The sequence below is a fragment of the Chlamydotis macqueenii genome, chromosome 12 (assembly GCF_036417535.1).
Source record: "Chlamydotis macqueenii isolate bChlMac1 chromosome 12, bChlMac1.mat, whole genome shotgun sequence".
In the NCBI taxonomy this organism is placed as follows: Eukaryota; Metazoa; Chordata; class Aves; order Otidiformes; family Otididae; genus Chlamydotis; species Chlamydotis macqueenii.
Window position 1 is genome coordinate 1,065,098 of NC_141567.1, and position 17,887 is coordinate 1,082,984.

Consider the following 17,887-nt stretch of genomic DNA (forward strand, 5'->3'; position numbering starts at 1 on the left):
GACGGTGCTGAGCCTCTCCAGAGGAAATTAAAAATACATCAATTCTCCTTCTCAGACATCTTGCCTGGGGGTTAACGCAGTGTCTGGGTTTTTTCCCCCTTAACCAGAAAGAAAATAACTTTCAAAAAGCTTTGGTGTTTGCTTCTGCCTTGACAGCATCTCCGCCGTGGGAGCATGCTGGAGGGCCGGTCTGGTCTGCGCAGCGAGGGGCTGCCGGGGCGATCGCCGAACCGTCTGCGAGCAAGGAGGGATCTGGCCCCGAGAAACAGCACAGGGATGAGGGACTGCGGCGCGGGCACCGCTTGAGGCCGTTCAGGGCCCATCTCCTGCGCAGAAGCACGCGGGTAGCCTCTGAACGAGACTCCAGTTTGGCGCTAACGCATGCTGCCAGCACAGGAAAACACCCCTTCCCAAACCTGCTTTCCAGCCTCGCCCCGCCTGCGCTGCGGTGCGTCCCGGCGCGGTGGGAGCATGGTGGCCCTCCGCTCTTCCTAAGACACAAGTTTTCCACTGCTTTTCCTGGTTTTGTGTTGTGAATCCCTGTGGTGGCACAGAGCAATCCCTGCTGGGAAAAACACATCCATCGCGTGGCATCCGCCGCCATCCAGGGAGCGAGCGTTGTGCTTGGGCGCCATTGTTTAGTGTTTGAGGTGTTTGCAGATACTGAAATTATCTTTAGTTATTGCTCAAAACCAACCAAACACCATCTCCTGTGTTAAGCGCCGGCTGGCAGACGCTGCCGCGTGCCGATGTGCCCCGCGTCCTGGCTGCCAGCAGGACCAAGGCCCCGGCGGAGCCACGAGGAAGAGGCTTTTGGCTCCTCGTTTCGCTCCCGGGGGTTGTCAGGCTGCTCTGCTTGCGTTTGCCGGGCTTTTCTCTTCCCCCTCCCCGTCTCCTTTCGGTGAAGCTCGGAGGAAGGAGACGGCGTTGCTGTGACAGCGCCGGGGCGAGCGCTCGGCGCTGGGAGCGCAGCGAGGTTGCGGACGGAAGGTTGGAGCTGAGCAGTTGGTCCTTTTGGCCGTCGCACGCGTCTCTTAATTTCACCTGAAGGTCGCTGTGAGCAGGCGCTCGCTCTGGCTGCCAGCGCGCGGCCGTCACCTCGCTGTAACGCCGCGGCGGGGCTCGCCGGGTCTCCTCTCTGCGGGGAGCATCGCAGCTCGCGCCTCTGGTGCCGAGCATCCTCCCCTTCGCCCGGCTGGGCTGGGGCAGGGGAGGGCGAGCTCGGGCGAAGGGCGGCGTTCCCAGCCCCGGCTGGGCGTTTCGAGTTTCCCATTACCCAGAGAAACCACAGGCCCGTCTGTGCTTCGCTTTAATTGCTGCTTTTCTGAAACACTTCAAAGAGCGTTTCTAGCTGCGGTATGTGGCGCGTATTATTAGATTTGTTTTTGGAATATAATGATAAACTGTTGCCATTATGGAGGTAGACGTAATTATCTGAAATCTATTTTAATCTATTCTGCCTTTTAAATATTCTATGTTCCCTTTTAATAAGAGGTAGCATCCACCCTTTGATGTTGTAGCGGAGGTGTAGAAAGCTCTCCTCTCCTTGCTGCAAATGTTAATTGAATAGCCTCCCTTTCTCTTCATTAGCTGCATTAGCTTGCATTAACACCTTTTAATATCTCTTTAAAATCTTGTTCAATTTACTTTCTTTAATCTTTTCCTTTCCCAGAGTGTTGCATCACTTTGATCCTCATCTTCTTCTTTTCTTTGATGACAACTCTGAGTTTAATTTGTATTTGAATTGAAATGGAAATTTCCTAATTCCCCAGAATTCAGCCTGCGTTTTACACCGTTCCGGCATCCGCAGGAGCGTTTGGCCCTGCCTGCGCAGAGCCGGGGGGCATGGAGGAGCCCAACCATGGAGACCGCTGCCCAAAACGCTGCTGCCCTGCCGTCCCCTCCTCGTGCGCGCACGGGCCAGCTGCTTTGGTGCCAGATGCCTCGAGGATCACATCCGGGTTCATAAAGGGCGCTGTGCTGTGCCTTGTTCTCCGGGGCCTGGCTCCCAGGCTCTGGGCGCTCTTGGCCGTGCCGTGCCGGCGCTCAGCACCGCGCTCCCGCGAGGTGCGCTTGCAGGAGCGATCGGCTCCCTCCACACCAGCCGGGCGGCAGAGCTTGCGGGAGCCCCCTCGCCGCTTGGCAGCCCCCGGACCGGAGCTGGGCCAGAGAAGGTCTCCTGGGCGCTGGCACAAAGCCGCCTGTCACCGCCTGCCCTGCGGACACGGCGCGGAGATGCTTGATTAAACCTCCTGCGGGTTTTTGCGGGGAATCGGGATGGGTGGCCTGGTGCTTGTCCCTCCTGCCGCCACCTCCTCACTGCTCTCCTGGCCGGCTGGGGCTTGGGGGGTTTGGGCCGGGGAACCAGTGTGGGTGGTGCAGCCGGGCCCCATCTGCCGTTGCAGAGCCGCAGGCTGTGCCGTGCGGGACCTGGTGGGGTCTCCCCCGGCTCCTGCCTGCGCCAAGGGGGACGAGGCACGTTCACGGGGTGGGGGCTGTTGTGTGCTTCCCAGAGTGACCCGGAGATCAGCGGTGTGATGAAGCGTGCTGGCTTCTCCCCTTTCTTCTTTTCCCAGGCTGAGTTACGGAGTGGGACCTAGAAACCCTTCGGCCGTCTCAGCCTTGCTCATGGGTGAGTAATATCCCTGCTTATCTCGTGGTCCTGCACTGGTGTTGGGGAACGAGCGGTAGCCACTTCTTTGGGTGCTCAGGGACCGTTCTTCGCTGTTTCCCTGACGCCTGGGGATTCACTCGCAGTGCGTTTCCGCTCCTGGGCTCCGAGTGGTGGCGGATCCTGTTCAATGCCCACAGTCCCTGTGCTGAGTGTCGCTGCATCCTGCCGCGTTCTCCAGGGGTGGATGTGTTGGTTCTGGGTGCGTTGTAGACCTTTAATGGAGGCGTTGGTATCCTTTCTGCAAGTCACCTGAGCATCACCTTCCCCGCAGTTCTTTCCGCATCGTTTGGCGCTTTAACGACAGACTCTCCGATGTTGAGCAGCTGTCAGCCTGCGCCTCATGCCGGGATAGCGGCGCGGTGATTCCCCATTCATTCCTCTGCTGCCGTGGAGCGTGTCGTGGATCCCAGCGCCCGCGAGCGCCATTCTGCAGCGGGTCGGTGGTGCGGGCGGCACAGTGAACGTGTCTGCGGAGACCTCGGCAGTCGGTGAGTGTCACTCAGGAACCAGGAACTGGCCTCTTTCTCACTCCTTACACCAACGAGTACGCGGGAACGGGGAGCTCTGGCAAGCCCCAGGCTCGGAGCTGGTGCTGCCGGGAGGGCACGGCAGTAGCGGTCAGGGAGTCACGTGCAGGCTCCTTAGGGAGCGGCATTCCTGATGCTCACCTCTGGGTTTTTTTTGCTGGTTTTCATTCTTGTTTTTCACATGGGCAGGCTGGTGAGGCTGACTGTAATGAGAACTGAATGCATGCGTTATGAGGCCAGGAAGGTTGATTGCTGTCTTGGCAATTAAATTAAACACCAGGAAGGGACGCCCAGGGTACACATGGACAGTTAATTGAGTTCTCCGTGCCCGCCGCCTCCGCCGTGCTTTCCCCCTGCCGATACCTGCGCAGTCCCCAGGGCCATGCGCCCGGCTCCGTCCCCGTACAGCTCTGGCAGGGCAGCGATGTGCTCCAGCGGAGCCTGGGCGTGCAGGTTTTTTTTTTTTTTTAGGCTTAAAGTATAATAAATCAGCTTACTCTTTAGAAAGAAATATACATCTTTTTAAAGACTTTATTCCTGAAGCTCTCCATCAGAGCATTTGATATCTATTAAAAACCAGATTGGCGTGGATTTTAACAATAACATCAGAGATGAATCACTTTTTTCCGAGCGCTTTGAATAGCACTTGTTGAGTCCAACAGAAGAGGCTGTTGATTGATGCATTATTCACAGGCTTGATTTCTTGATTTCTATGAATATTTTCTTTCCTTGTGTGCGTTCAGCCAGTCCTTCAGATGAATAACGTTGATACGGGAAGCCTGTTAGCAAGGGCTGCTGGGTTCATCCGCCTTCAGCCCCCAGCCCCTCCTTGCAGCATCCTGGGAACGCTGCCGGTCCCCGCCGGCCCCGAGGGGCCTGACACCTCCACCGCTGCCCGCCGGCCGGCCGGAGCACGAGGACATGGCGAGCGCTTTCAGCAAACCCTGACAAACGATTCCATTCCGGTATGGAATTGGTCTCAGATCTCTGGGGAGAAGGCGTTGCAGTCGCAGAGGACTGTGCCGTACCGCGCCGCCCTTGTCAGGCGACTGCACGCTCTCGCCTCCGCGGCTCTGCCTCGGAGAGATGGGAATTTATGGGTTGTTTTGCAGCTTTTTCCTCTTTAATCCCGGTAAAGGAAGCTCTGATTTTGAAGCATTGCTCTTTTCCTTCTCTTCCTTTTCTGGGGAGACAAGCTTTGCTTGGAGGCTGGCGCTTTGCAGACGCTCCTGGGGAAACGGGAGAGCTGTCGCTTCCACGTAGCTGCGTTCCCGCCCGCTCCGTGTGATCCTCCATTCAAATTCGAGGCAGCGTCTGAAAGCAGCTCCCAGGCTGGCGGAGGGGAGCTGCGTAGGATGGAGGGATACAGGGAAGGGCCTTTAAGGGATCACAGGCTCTCCGTGAGAACAATAAACTCCCCGGCTGGGGAGGTGCCTTCATGTCGGGTTACGGAGCGCGACCTTCCCGCAGGCGCTCGTCCCTGAAATGGCAGCGTACGCATGCCTGGCGGATGCGGTTGTGAAAGGCTGAGGCAAACGGTGTCTGAGAGCTGGAAGTGGCAGTGTTCTCTGTCCTTTCTCAGCCACAGACCTGCTCCTCCTCCTCCTCCTCCTTGCCATAGCTGGGGTGTGCGCTCTCCTGGGCACGTGTGGCCTCTCGGGTGAAACCGTACGGGATCGTCCCCGCGTTGGGCTGAGGTCTTCTCACCTCTTGTGTTGGTTGTGGGCTGAGAGGAGCCTGGGGATGTTGCTTACCTGGGTATTTTCACAGGGCTCTTGGGAAGTGCTGGCTATGTGGGACGGTCAGCAGGGATCCTCTCTGGTGCTCTGGATCCCTGGGAGAAAAATCTCTCCCTGGGAGAGCTCTATCTATAGACTGCATTTGATTGAATCGACTTATATTTTCCTGCTTGTTTTTCTTGTTTGCAAACCCCTCGGTAAGCCTCGCGCTCAAGGGAAAGCCCCCAGCCCTGACGCCCCAAATAAACCCCGGCGTGGGTGGGACGGGGGGGCGCTGGGACAGGCAGCCTGGAGAGCACCTCCGCCTCGTCGCGGGGCTGTGCACGCCTCGGGCTGCCCTGCCCTCAGCGCCAGCGGTGGGGGCTGCTTTGTGTCCCCTCTGGGGAAAAAAAAAAAACAAACAAAACAACCAAAACCCCACGCCCGATGTAGCTTACGCAACGTCCCGTAACAAATTGCTGCAGATCCCAAGCCCCAGCCCCAGAGTCTCCCGTTCCGAATGCAGGTTGCTGCCTGATCCTGCCGTCGGGGTCCGGCGCGGCGCCCTGCTCTCCGGGAGCGTTGCGTGAGGGAGGCCGTGCAGTTCAAAGCTAATGCCTTGTGAGCATGAAGCAAAGGTCTGACCACTCTGTGCTGTGAGAAGCTTTCCTTGCAGTGTTTATGTTGCTGTTGAGACTGTGTTGTGTTTTTACACTCCATGGTATTTATCTCATTATTTGCAATAAAAAAAAAAAAGACACAGAATCCCAAAACTTTCCTTAGTCAGGTTTGATTAGTTTTTATATTTGAAGAACAAAAAGCTCTGTGGTATTGAGGACCACGTGAAATTAAAACCTTGCTGGCTGTGGAAGCGATGATGGGAGATGGCAAATTGGAGGTGCCAGGGCTGCTCGCTGCCTGCGCTGCCTTCGATCCTTCCACGCGTCTCACGGAGGAGCGATGAGAGCCGGCGGAGGATGCCACCGCGTAGAGGTCACACGCCTTCGCAGGCTCCAAAACTGTCCCTCGTGCGTGTGTGATGGTGAGTGCTCCCAGCAGCCGTCCTGCAGCACCCCTCAGTACTGGTTTTGATCGAAAAATACAACAAGGTCGTTCCGTGCCCGTGAACTGACGGGTGGGATTTTCAGTGCTGGTGGACCCGGGGACCTCGCCGTGCTGGGAAGCTTTTGGGGGAGGATGGCTTGGGGACCTCTTGCAGAAAGGCTGCAACAAAGCAGCTCCTCGATAATTTTTAAGACTATTTTATAGTCTCAGAAAGAGTTTGGACGCTGCCATGGGACTGTGCCCACATGAAGGGAAAATAAACCCGGTTTTCTGTGTGCTTTGGTCCAAAAAACATCCAGCACAAACTCTGCTTTACTGGAGAAAGATGTCTTCTCTGAGGGTGGTTTTGCTTCAGAGGTGTATGCACAAGAATGATGAGCATTTCCCATTATTAAATCCAGTTTTATTTGCTTATAACTTCGCAGTTAGCCTGGGGGGAAAACTTTCTGTGGGCAATGTCTGCTTTAGGTTGAAACTTTGTACTTGGGAAGTTTTGGCGAAAACAATTCAACCACATCTGAGAGCAATGGGAGGGAAACAGTCTGCTTTGACATGTTTAAAAAGCAAAATAAAACGCACACAACAGCACCGCTGGCATGCTCGGCGGGCGCCCGGCTCCAGGCTGGTGTGAGCGCTGGGCTCGGCTCTCTGGCCCGCCGGATTTGGTCCCCTCGCAGCGGGATGTGCCCGTTTGCTGCTCTTGGTGGCTGCAGATACCCCGGTGCAAGACATGGGCTGAGCTGGGCGTCCCCCGCCGCAGCAGCCATCCCGGTTAGCATCCCCCCTCGGTGCTCCCTGCGCCGTGCCTGGGGCATGTAGCAAGGGGAGAAAGTTGCTTCCAAACGTGGGTTTCCATCAGATAGAATCGAGCGCCGCAAATAACCAACGGGGTTAATCCCAGCCCCCCGCGCTCCGTTCCCTGCCGGGCTGGGGTGCGCTGGGCGTCTGCGCTGGGCGTCTGCGCCCCGTTAGTGCGGGCAGACGGGGCGGGCAGGCCGGGGCAGGGGGCGATGAGCCTCCTGGCACGCTCCCCCGCTGCACCCCCCGTGCTTCTGAGCCGCGGTTCGGGCGCGCGCGGGGTGAGCTGTGTGGGTGCTACTGAGGTTCAAAGCGCCGGCCCCGTTTCCTCGGCTCCTTGGGTGAGCTCCTCGTAGCCCCAGCTCCCCTCTGCCTTTTGTTCTCCCTTTTCCCTCCGCTTTATGCGAGTGCCGAAACATGAAACCGCGCTGCCTGTGCGCGTGCCGTCCCTGCGGGAAGGACCGAAGGGAAGCCCGTGGCGAAGTCTCTGGGGGCCGCGTCTCCGCGGCACGTCCCGTGGGATGCTGCAGCCTGCGCCGTTGCAGACCTGCTGTTGCTCGCGGGACGGGGGTTTGGTGCTGGCCCACTTGCTCCGTCCCGCTTGGCAGCAGTGGATACGTGGGGTTTCTTAGGCTGTGCGGCCAGCTCCTGCAGCTGAGGCGTCCCTCCCGTCCGGGGTACCACGCTCCACTGCCCTCCAGGAGCCATCGCCTGAAAAACACCACCGCCTTGGGCCTGCAGCATCTTGAATCCAAAGGGCAAGAGCCATCTGGGCTAAAACCTGCCCGGGCAAGAGCAGAGCATCCCCAAGGACAGTGTGGTTTGGGAATCGGTGGGGTGGCTTGGGGGCTGGCGTGCAGCAGGATGGACCGTGCTCTCCCGGCATTGTGACTCCTTGTACTGGGCTGGGTAAACGGGGTTTGGTGGCTTAATTTCAGCCTTTGGCCTGGGGGTTTAGGGGCCTCTTGTGAACTGGGAGCATCTCGGGAACAGATGTTCTGTCACCGCTGTTCTGCTGCGTCTCTGTTGGCCGTAGCCCCAGGTCCTGTCTCTGGGCACAAACCCTGATGGTGCTGCTGGCCAGCGGAGCCCGGGACCAGCAGCGGTTGCCGTTACCAGCTGCAAATACCTGACGGGGAGTCGAGGGTGGGGATGCTCGGGCTGCGTCTAAAACAGGAGCACATCACTGATATTGGATTTGTTTAATCTGTCCTCAGCTTCTCTTCCTCCCTCCGCTGCAGCTCAGTCCTGCGGCAGGAGGAAAGCACTTTCCCATTAAAAATTGGGCTCGGTGCTCCTGGGCTGTATCTCTGCAAACGCGGCACTTGAACTCATCTGAAAGGCTCATTGGATGAGGACCCATTTCTTTGCAGATATTTAAATGGAAATCTGGTAGGGTTATTAAGCAGAGAGTGGTGAATTTATTCTGGTCATTTATTATTGATGGGTAACATGACACGATTTTAATAGCGTTCTCTGATCCTGCCGCAGCGCAGCGGTGTGGGGATGGGCGCAAGCCTGGGGGAACCAAACCCGTTTCCGTGTTGCCGCAACGCGCTGGTTCACCCGAGAGCCCCGCGACCCTCGGCGTCGCTCCTTCCAGAGCCCAGGTCGGTCTGGCTCACGGAGCGAGCAGGGGGCCCACGGGCAGAGAGGGTGCTGCCTCCGTGCTGGAGGTGGGATGGGGCTGGCAAGCAGCGGGCACCGTGCGGGTGCCTCCTCCGCCAGCCGGTCACTGGCCTTTGAGCAGCGGCAGCCGTGCTTTGTGTGGGAACACGGTGGATAATCCCAGCGCTGGGCTGGGGCTGTGGGTCTCACGTGGGTGCAGGGTTGAGTATAGCCCCCCAAAGGCACGGGAAGGAGAAGTTGCCTGAGGTTTTCAAACACAAAGCCCGAGCAGCCGTGCGAGATGCCCGAGCTGTGCAGCCTCGTGAAGCCTCTCTGAAATAACCAAACGCTCTGTCTCTGAAATGGAGCCCCTTCCAGAGCTTGGCCGAGCCCTGGCTCCAGCTCTTCCTGCGGGCAGCGCGGCAGGAGAAGGCCTTGGTGAGGCACCAGCGAGGCCTCGCTCGTCCCACGGCTTTGCCTCTCCTCCCGCTTTGGAGTTGTCCCTGTGAATGAGCCGCGGCTCTTGAAAAGCATCCGCTGCTCAGCCGCGCTGAAGCGGGACCCCATGGCTCTCGGAGCGTCTGAACGCCCATTTTCCGTTTGATCCCGGAATCACGAAGGCCGCTGCCGGGCTGCGGCGGGCGCAGGGATGCGCAAGTACCCGCAGCGCTTTGCCCGCCCCAAGCCTTCTCCCCGGCTCTTGGCTCACTGCGCTCCGTCCCGCTGCCAGCCGCGCAGGTGCGTGCTTGGGGGGCAAACTCCTTTCGAGACGAGCAGAGATACCCCCAGGACTTCTCCAAGCTATTTATTCCGACACTGAGCCGCAGCGTCGCTGCGCAGCTCCGCACAGAGTTTGCTCCGGGTTATGATGTACAGGGGTCTGGAAATGAAAGGGAATATTTTGCCTTTGAAAAGGAGAGGGATCGTGTCTGCTGTGTTAAATTCAGAGGCCTGGCTATGAAAAAAAAAACCACGCGTGCGTGTGATGAAAAGCTTCCTGAGAGTTCACCCCCTGTAATTGGGATGAGGGCTCTCGCGTTGCGCGAAGTCGCGATGCTGGGCGCAGAGGGGATCGGCGAGCAGAGATGCGGCCTGTTGTGTTGTTTGCACGCCGGCTGCAAATCCCGGAATGGGCCATTAGAAATTAAAGAGATGCTGTTAATACGAGCTGGAAATAAAGCAGGACACACGTGAGCTCATCCAGTTGGCCTGGGCCGCCGCTGGTGTCGGCTTCAATTGGAATAAACAAGCGTTGCTGGGCTGTACCGAGCTGCTGGAAGGCAGCGCGTTGCCGGGAGCGAGAGGCTGCTCCGCTCCCCGATGAGAACCACTTGCCCAATTTCTGCTCATTTTTAAACATAGGCAGCCGTGAAACCGAGAGGGTACTCAGGGGTGCTCATTACCACTTCTTCTGTGCGAGAGTTTTCCTCCAGCACCCGTAAAAACACTTCTCGCCCTCGCGAGGGATTCCACATCAAATATTCAAGGCAGATTACAGCCAGAACCACACGGGAGAAGGGGGAAAAGAAGGAGGGGGGAAAAAAAAAAAAAGTCTAAACTGTTCAGTTGCTTTAATAAAGGAGCCAAAAAGGTTAACGCAGAGAAAGGGAGGTGGAGGGGAGGGGAGAGGCTCCTCGGGGCACTGCTGATGAGTGCCAGCGCTGAGCCAACGCAGGGTGCGGATCCTTGCAGCCAGCAGCAAAACCCTGAGCGGGGGCAACGCGCACGTGGCCGGTCCCAGAACCTCCGTGCGGTGCTGCTTTGATAAAAACCCCTCTGGCTGCTGAGCGTTCCTCTTTGGAGGTGTTGGTGGCAGGTTGGCGCGGGTTGGTGTGCTGTTGGCCTGCCTGGTGCGATCTCGGCTGTCGTGGAGGTTTCGGGCGGAAAGGCCGGGTGTGAGCAGCGTCAGACCCGTGGATTTCTGAATTTTGCCCGTGACACCAGCAGGCGCTGGGACTTCTCCAACCATTTGTTCCTGCCGTCGTCTCCTAAATCCTCTCCCTGGCCACGTGCCTGCCATCGCTGGCTCTGGTTTTGTGCCGGGCGAGCGAGCTGGGTGGCCCTGGTTTTACAGGGGGAGGTGGGGAGAGGCGATGGCTCTTCGGCAGGGCCGCAGCTTTGCCTGGCAGCAGGGGTTTCTCCTGGTGATGCCGTGCCACAGTAAAACATTCAAAACCTGTCCAAGCTCCTGAGCATGCAGTTCTGTTTGGCAGATAACATCTCCTCCCAGAAACACACTTCGCTGTTTCTCTCATATGTTCTTCTACCGCGTAATTGTTTTTCTCCTCCTAATTGCACTGCAGAGCGTCACCCCGGCATGTGGGGAGGAGATGCGGTGTCGTGTGAACCCGGGGCTCAGTTTTGGGGAGGCTGGGCCATCCTGGCTGATGGCAGAGAGTGGGTGGGTGCCCGGGGGTGCTTGGCACCCAGTCGCTGAGCAGCACCCGGGGTTGTTTTCCCTTCTCACTCAGCCTGGAGCCGGGGTGCGCAGTGCACGTGTGGTCTCTGAGCCTTTCCCACACCTGCTGCGTGTTCCTTGGGGGATGCTTTGCTGTGCCGGCGCGTGCCAGGGTGTCTGCAATGCCCAAAGCCCCCAAGGCCTCTCCAGGGCTGTCCCGCTGCGTCTGGCTGCAGGGAGACCTCCCAGGCGCGAGGGCTGGGGGGCAAAGCCACCAGACCCACCTGCGGCAGAGAGCTGCGTGCAGCGGGCGCGGTTTGGCCGTGGTGATGGAGCGGTTGGGTTTGCCCCATGAACAGCCCTGGGGGAGTCATTTCGCAGTGCCCCACAGCCTCCTGCACCGCTCGAGCCCCGCAGCGTCGTCCCAGGGCTGGGGTGCGATGCTGCAGCTGTTTGCCGTCACACGAGCGTTTCACAGAGGAAGCGATGGTGAACTCCAGTGCCCTTCGCGGGGTGCTCAGCACCTCCCGCGGGGTCCCAGCCCGCCCGTGGCTGCAGCTCTAATCGCTCAGGATTTATTTTTTTTTTTCCCCTCTTCCAGTGTTTGATCGCTGGCTGGCTCCACGCTGCAGCACCTGTGGTGCTCTGCAACGGAGCGCCTGAGTCACAAGCCACCCACGTCGAGTGTTTATTAACCCACGGGGAAAAGCACCGGGCTTTCAGAACGCTGCATACCAGGAGGCTTACCCACTCCCGGCCTGCGCCCCACGCAGCCCCACACCGACCGGTAAAGGGTCCAGCTCTGCCCCGTGAGGGGGGCAGCACCTCACGGCCTGTGGGCGCGGGTGGGGGCTGCGGGGTCGCAGGTGTGATCCCTGGGGTGCGGCCGATGCTCCGTGGTGGCATCACGTGATGGAGTGGGGAGCCCACCCTGCAAAATGGGGATCCCGTGGGGCAAATAAGGGGTACAGCACCTGGGGGTCACGGCAGTGTGTGCCACCCCCGTGGCGGGGCGAAGCAGCAGATGAGCGGTGGCACACGTGGGCCTGAGAAGCAGCATGGGTCGCTGTGGTTTCGTGCTCGTAAGCAAACGGATTTGTGGCTTCAGCCGATTGACTCAGAGCTGAAGTGTTACTTGGCGGGTGGAGGAGAGCTCCCGCCCCAGCGCTGCGCCCCGTGCATCCTCGTCAGCAAATAACACATCACGAGCGACAGTGTAAGGCAGGATGTGGCTGTGGTTTCTTTTTCTTTTCTGTTTTTTTGGGGGGGATCTTTTTTTTTTTTTTTCCTCTTCAAGCCGAGATCCTTTCTAAAGAAAACAAACGGCTGTGGTGGGGCAGTGATGCTCTCGCTGCCGCCTGCGCCCTGGCTGCCGGCGGGGTGCAAGCGGCCGGTGTGGCCGCCGCTCCTGCGGGAGCAGCAGGTCCCACTCCTGCCCTCTGTGGTCGTGTCCCTCGTGGGTGAGGTGGATGAATCCTGCCCCGCGTGTCCCGCACAGCGCTGGCTCCCGGGCAGGAGCCGCCTGGGATGGCTGGGGGCTGCCAGCTCTGCCCGTCTCCTCGTGGTGCCCGGGCGATGCGGGGCTGAAGGGGAAGGGTGGTTGTTTACCAGGGTGACATTTTCTCGTTTCGCTCCCATCCTGTGTGGGCTTTTGATTCACCGTGGCATCAGCCCAGGAGAGCTGGGCCCGTTCTGCCTCCCCCAGCACCTCTGAAGCTCAGAGGAGGGCTTTGCCGGCGTCGTGGCGCTGCATCCCTCTTCCTGGCTGCCCTGACTTTCGCCTCGGCTCGGGCAATGTGCTTGTCACAGGCAGTTCATATCCTCAGCCTGGTGCCATTCCTACAGCAGCGAGCTGGACAAATCCAGCCCCCATGCTCTCCCTTTCCCCCCAGCATCCCTCACGTTCTTCCTCTTTTTCCTTGCTCTGCTCTGAATTTTCCAGCCCCAGCTCTTGCGAAGCGCCCGTGGTGGAGCGGCTGGGACTTGGGCTCTGTGGGTGCCAGGTGGGAAGGTTTTGCAGCTGGGAAGCGGGGCAGGCGTGGAGCGGGGAGGAAGGGGAAGAGAGGAGGCGAGAGCAGCAGCAGGGTAGCAGTTTGTGAAGCCACCACCTGACAGATGCAGCGAGGTGCTGCGCTTTCCCGTCCGCAGTGAGTTCTTGTGAAACACTAATTTTGAGTGTGAGTGTCTAGCTGGCTGAGTCTGTGGCGGCCGTGACTCGCGGCTCCTCTGCCGGTGCTGTGCCATCCCCTGGTCTCTCCCGCACCCAAAATCCTGCTTTTGTGAGCCGCGGGGAAAAGCGAGGAGAGGGAGCGTGGCGGTGGTGGGTTGGGGGTCAGCAGCTCTGGCTTGGAGCTCGTTGCTGAAACCACCACGCAGCGTGCCAGTGCGGTGCAGGCGGTTGATGCTGCTGCGCGTGCTGTGCGCTGGGCTCTGCCTGCGCCAGGGTCACTGCCCGTCCCCGTGCTGGGGGTCAGCGTTCCCAGTACCGTGTGATGGAGGCGAAGGTTGTTCCTCAGCTCCTCCAGACTTCTCAGGCAGATCTGCTGGGCCATAAAAGCCCATTTCCACCAAGAGATGCCTCCTTGATGTGGGGCTGTGCTGCCCATGCAGGCAGATCGGAGCTGGCGTGGAATCTGCGGTCACCGTGGCGCTGGACCACGGCTGGTGTGACCGCCCCTCTTCGTGAACCAAGGCTTGTGGGTTTGGGCTGGGGCTTTTCCGTGTCTGCCCGCAGTGGAGTGCAGTCAGACCCTCGCACCTCTCTGCGCCATCTCCTCTCTCGTGCCTCTCTCCATCCACTTTGCCTACACCCACGTCTTGCAAAAAAAAAAAAACCCCTTTGCCTGAGCTGCCTGCTGACAGGAAGGTGTGGGATTGCGGATGCATGGCTCCTCGCCGCTGGCCGTGCCGGGAGGAGCGTGCTGGTGGGGTGCGGAGCGGGCTCCCACCCTTCAATGGCATGCCAAGACCCGCTGCCAGTAACCTGGAAGGAAGTGGTTTGTGGAATGGTGGCAGTGATGAGCCGGTTCAGAAATGTGGCTATGGCTTGAGGTTTCTGCTCTGGAAAGCTGACTAAGTTCCACCAGAAGCAAGGCCACAAGAAAAAAAAAAAAATTAAAAAAAAATCCCCAAAAAACGCCTGTGCCACTGACCTTTTGACACAGACGTCTGAGAGTGGGAGTGCCCAGAGCCGAGCCCCGCGGCTGTCAGCACCCCGGCTTCGCTCCGTGCAGCCAGCACCGGCCTTGGGTAGCACAGAGAAGCCTCCGTAGGGATGTCCACGCTGCGGCTACAAAGTCTTTATTCCTCCTTGGTTGTCTTATATCCGAGCAAAGCCAGGTGCTCAAGCCTCCTTCCCAGCCGGCACGCACTGCCCACCGCCCCGGTCCCATCCCTCGGCCACTGTGACGGGAAAACACAGAGACTTGGGAATCGCTCCCGTCCTGGAGAGCTGAGCCTGGGTGCACCCTCAACCTCCCTGCCCCGGGTCCCTGGCGCAGCGCGCAAAGGCCACTGGTTTTACTTTTCAGGGTTGATTTCTTGAAATGCTTTATTTTATAGCCTGCCAACATTATCTTCTTGCACAATCTCCCCTGTTAGAATTTTGGGGGTTGTTTTGCTTTTCTTGTTCTTTTTAATAATAGAAGATTCTGACATAAAAGTCCCAGGCTAGCAGGAGAAAGATGAGGAGCGGTTCCTCATTCCCGCAGTCACTACTGAGCCGCCAGCCCTGCCCCACCGTCTCCCCACACGAGCGGGACGCTGCGATTTTTGACGCTTGCAGAGCAGAGATGCGGCGTGGCTCTCCCGCATCCCGAGCTGGAACCTGGAAACCTGTCAGCTGGGGGACATGGGGAGGGCGAGCCCCTCGGAGGGTGACGCGGGCTGGTCCCCTCGGCCGCCGCGTTGGGGCTGCTCCGGCAGCACCGGCACCTGCAAGTGACCCGGCAAAGAGAGCCTTTAAGAAAAGAAAGGGGCTTGCTGAGATGTTGTTTTTCCTGAAGCTGGCGTGGAGAAGGGGATGCGGGAGCTCTGAACAGCCCCCGCTTCTGCCTCCCTGGGCCATGGAACGCAGCCCCTAACAGCAGCCGCGGCCCCGCTGATCGCTTTCCTCGGTGCGATGCAGTTCCTCGGGTGGCAGGGTGCAATTTGTGTTGGAGTTTGGCTTTCTAGTGAAACTCTTGGCTTGTCACTCTCAAGGCACAACATGCTCCTTAAATAGCAGGCTAAATTTCTCCACCTAGCCTAAAAAAATACAATATTCCCCTGCCAAATGAAAGGACAGATTCCAGTATTCTTTGTTGTTGCAACAAATTGGGTGGATACTGTCAGACTTCTGTATTCTGGGAATACTTCCAGAGCCGCTCTTTGTGTGCGAGGCGGTTACCATGTAATTGTTAACTTAAATTGCAGTGTTGGATAACTCGGCTCCGGCTGTAAGAGAATCTGCCTCCCCTGCGACCGGGCGCTGCTCCTCCTGCGACCAGGGGGCTCTGCGGCGCCCAGCTCTGCCCGCGGGGTCCTGCCCTGCCCGCGATGGGGTGTTCCTGGGGGCACCGCAGCTGAGGGCACAGGGGGAAGGACGGATCCTGCTCGGGGGACGGGGCGGTCCCTGCCTGCCGCCGCCATGCGCGGCGGTGCGGAGATGAAGAGGCTGCTTTCGATGCGATGGGAATTGCGTTCGCCCTCTTCCTTCCCCTTTCAAATTGGCAGCTCGTTTGGCTGTGTTTGTTTTAGCCTGAATCCCAATGACAATTAATGCTAGAAGGCTAGATTAAGCTGTTTTTACTTGTTTTCTTTTTCACTTTGATTTCCACCTCCTCCAAATTCTTAATCCTACTGAATATTTCATCTCTTGTAACTCCATCAATTGAAGGTCTCCCGGTGGGACCAGCACCATTAGAGCTGCTTTGCTTTAGCTAATGCTTCTCAACGCCGGGCTGAGTTTGTTGTGCAATTTATTTCAGACGAGAAAAACCACAGCATCCGCTTCAGCGCGAACCACGCGAGCGGTTTGGGAACAGGGCTGAGCAATAAATGAGAACTTCGGTGGTTGATGAGAAAGCAGAGCTCCCCTCGTTCCCACCTCGCACCGTCTCCAACTGCAGGCAAGCGTTGCAGGTGGGAAACCCCTCGAGTGGCCACGAACGGGAGATCCCACCGTAAGGGTCACTTTCTGCTTGACGGTGGTCGGTGCAGTGGTCACGAGGCTCCCGTGGGCCAGCCAGCCCGGAGAGGGGTTGCCCCGTGTGAAAGGGGTTTGCTGGTGTGCAGGAGGTGACGGTGGTTTGTGATTCCCTGTCAAAAATCACACTTTGCACTTTTTTTCCGGGACAACGCTTCTGGGATGCTCTTGGTCTTGTTGCGGGGTTTTTGCCCTAGAGCTAAACCGTTGAGAAAAAAAAGCTTTCAGGTAGGGAACTTTTTTACTTTTCTGGTGAAAAGGGCATTTTCCAGTTTGAACAGTTCTGGGCCGGCTCTGCCCATCAGGATGGATGCGTTCCCGCTTCTGCTGCTTTCTCCTGCCTGGGAAGGAAAGCTGGGGAGAGAGCACAGGCTCTCAAGATTCCGTGCCACGGGGCCTTTGCAGCTCTGCGTCCGCATGCTCTTGTTTATATCGCCCCATCTAGCCACGCGGGGTGGCGGGGTTTGTACCCATGCCTTTCCCCATCCAAACCGCCACTTGCTCCACGCTATCCCTCGCGGTTCCCAGGGAGGTTTCTTTAGGAGGAACGTGGCTGCTCGCGCGTCCCTGACGTTACGCAGGGATGCGGCAGGCTCTGCCAGCAGCTCCTCCGAAGCTTGCAGAGCTTCAGTGCTCTTCACCTGCTCTGCCTGCTCCTGACCCAGCGCCCCGGAGCGCCCGCAGCCGGGCTGGGAAGAGCTCCTGCCGAGGTGCTGGCAGCCGGCTCCAAGCGCCTCTGCCAAGGGAGCCGCGCCGGCATATGCTCGCTCTCAGAGCAGGGTTACGCTCCCGACGCGTTAGGAGCCGCTTTCCTGGTTCTGGGGCACATGCAGAAGGAGCGGGTGCCAAGCTGGCACGGCGTGCGGCGCAGCGGAGAGGGCTCGGGAAGGCTCCACAGGAAGGTTACTCTTGCGCTCTGTCCTCGGTTATTTTGTTTGGAAAGCAGCACAAGCCTGGCCCCGAGTGCATCTGCCACCCCGCGGGGCTTTCCTCCGGGGTCCGGCGCCGACCCAGGCTGCCCCCCTCCCCGCGTCCTCTCCCATATGATTCCTGCAGACAGGGAGCAAGGTGTTCACTCAGGAACCAAGCGCGGGAGGGCTGGGATGGGGCAGAGGAGGGGAGGGGACGAAAGCCAGCAGACCCCTGGGACAGGGGCGCGGGTATCCGACGTGCCCTGGTCTCTGACGAGCTGTGTTAGAGCCGGGCAGTTCAGTGTGTTCCCAAATAATGGGTCTGGCGGTTTTGCCGGATCTGTAGCCCGTCCTAGTGGCTCGCTGCTGAACCATAAGTGGTTGTGCTATACTTTGGATTTATTGGAGGCCGAGGGATTAATTTCCTGAAATATACGGTCATGATGTTGAGGTTAAATTAAGATCTCATTCAAAAGGATTCTTTTTATTGTATTTAATTTGTAGCCCCTTTTCTACAGCCGTTTTACAGCTCTTCCTCCCCCTCCCTTGAATGTTCAGTGTCACGTTTCCAGGAAGAATCCTATTTCATGCAGACTAATAGCATTTTTCAGAATAACCTTTTACAGCTCCTCACCGTTCGAGTTACTCTAGTCCCAGTTGTTTATACACAACAAGGTCTTAAATCCTCTCTTAGAGAATAAAGATGTTGATGCAGAAGCAACGAGAGCTTCTGGCGGAGCCGAAGCCCGTCCGTTCTCTCCTCCTTCCCCACGTGCCACCCCCTTCAGTCTGCTCTCCCTAAAAGCCCTTTTACTTCAGCGCTTGAGTCTGTGATAAAACACATGCTGAGTAAATCTTACATGACGTTTTTACTCTGGGTGATAGGTGTGTAAAGCTGAGCTGGCTCCGTGCTCGCCTTGCGTCGCCCTTCTTGATGGTGCCGTTACTAAACCGATGGATTAGCTGTGGGAACGGGTGCTGCGCGGCGCTGGAGCTGGGAAGC

At 58.2% G+C, this 17,887-nt stretch overlaps 1 protein-coding gene across 4 annotated transcripts in view; it reads left to right on the forward strand.

Moving 5' to 3' along the window:
- LOC147599196 (uncharacterized) overlaps positions 1 to 17,887 on the forward strand; it is a 60,117-nt gene that overhangs the window by 11,787 nt on the left and 30,443 nt on the right. For all 4 annotated transcript variants that reach the window (XR_015259927.1, XR_015259924.1, XR_015259926.1 and 1 more), the window contains exons 4-5: positions 2,577 to 2,632; positions 2,946 to 3,162. The gene's annotated coding sequence lies outside the window, so the exon portion shown is untranslated. The remainder of the gene's footprint in view (positions 1 to 2,576; positions 2,633 to 2,945; positions 3,163 to 17,887) is intronic.